Source organism: Nothoprocta perdicaria, unplaced genomic scaffold (genome assembly GCF_003342845.1).
Source record: "Nothoprocta perdicaria isolate Ctin4 unplaced genomic scaffold, notPer1 scaffold_557, whole genome shotgun sequence".
In the NCBI taxonomy this organism is placed as follows: domain Eukaryota; kingdom Metazoa; phylum Chordata; class Aves; order Tinamiformes; family Tinamidae; genus Nothoprocta; species Nothoprocta perdicaria.
The window spans coordinates 55,536-57,165 of record NW_020455818.1 but is presented as its reverse complement, the minus strand read 5'-3'; positions in this window follow the sequence as shown (position 1 = coordinate 57,165).

Below are 1,630 nucleotides of genomic sequence, written 5' to 3'. Positions count from 1 at the left end.
CGCCGGGGTGCAGGACGGTTCCCGGTTCCTGCGCGCCGGGGTGCAGGACGGTTCCCGGTTCCTGCGCTCCGGGGTGCAGGACCGTTCCCGGTTCCTGCGCGCCGGGAGCGCTCGGTTCAGGTGTCAGGGGAATTTGGCTGTCGCTCGGGCAACGGGCCGGGCGGCTCCTGGCTCGGGGCCACCGCGGGGCCCCGGCGTCCGGGGGCGTTCCAGGGGGGTCCCCCGCGTCTCCGCTGCCCGCACCCCCTTGGCGCCTGCCCTGGCCCTGCCTGCTCCCTGCCTGCGGCGCGGTGGGGAGTGCAGGATTTGTCGGGGTTGCACATTCCTTGGAGATAAGATTCCTCGGCGGGGCGGGGGAAGAGCTCCTGGAAGGGGCAGGCAGCCTTCAGGCTGAGGAAGAGGAAGGGGCGGCAAAACAGGCGTCTTCCTCCCCCTTCCCACCTGCATTGCTCCCGTGTGGGTGAGGAATGGGCTGGGAAAAGGAGCCTGGAGAGACGGGAACATCCCGGCCTTACTTCCCTAGGGGCAGGATTGGCCCTTTCCTGTCTTCCTTGTCCCGGGAAGGCAGGCAGGGACCAGCAGGGAGCTGAGCAGGCGGAGGAGGGGTGGACGGAGGGATGAAGGAGGGATGTGCCGGGACAAAGGGGTGGGCGCGTGGACGGAGCTGTGCAGGAGGGAGGGATGGAGCCGCCCGGAAGGGTGAGTGCAGGAATGAGTGTCGGGATGGGGAGAGGGGAGGAGAGATCCGTGGAGGGAGGGAGGGAGGGATGAGTGGAGGGATGGATGGGTGGATGGATGGATGGATGGATGGATAGATGGATGGATGGATGGAATGCATGGAGGGATGGATGGGCAAATAGATCCAAGGGATCCCATAAGTAGGGAAGTGCAGATGCAAAGGAGCAGCTGGACGGACGAGTTTCATCCAGCATCACCCAGAGACCTGCCTGGATTCCCTATCCCAGTCCCAGCCCCGTCGGGGACCCGGAGCCAGCCCCGTCGCTGCTTCAAGGAAATTGAGGAAAAACAAGGAAACCAAGCAAGCCGCGGGGAAGGCAGCAAATTCCGTGCGTGAGGCGCGGAGCCGAGGAGCTGCCTCGGCCTGTGCCCGGCATTCCCAGCGCGGGACGAGCCCGCTCCCCATCAATTTCTAGGGCATCGATTCCCGGGGTTTTGGTGCCGGTCTGCAGGGAGCCACGGCTGCGTGGAGGGCAGGAGCACAGCCCTTATGAGACACAGGAGAATCCCCATTGCCCAGAGGGAGAAAATCGGGGGCAGCGATTCCGGCTTTTCAGCCCGGCTGCTCAGGGAACAACCCGACTGTTCCCTCCGTGCGGGGGGTTTTGCCGGGATGAGAGGAGGGAGCCGCCGGCTCCCAATTCCCGGGTGCCCGGAGCCCCCCACCCCTCTGCTCCCCATGGACAACCCGGCTCCCGATTCAGCCCCAAAGCCCCAGATCCCTGGGGATCCCGGGGATCCCGGGGCCCGCGCGGGAGCCGCCGCTCCCAAGGGGTTAAAGCAGGTGCCGGTTCCTGCCCGGCCGGGCCCTCCCTCCGCTCTCCTCCCCCGGATCCACCGGGATATAAATAGGGAGCTCCAGCTCCTGCCTGCTCTTCCGGCCAGGCCGGTC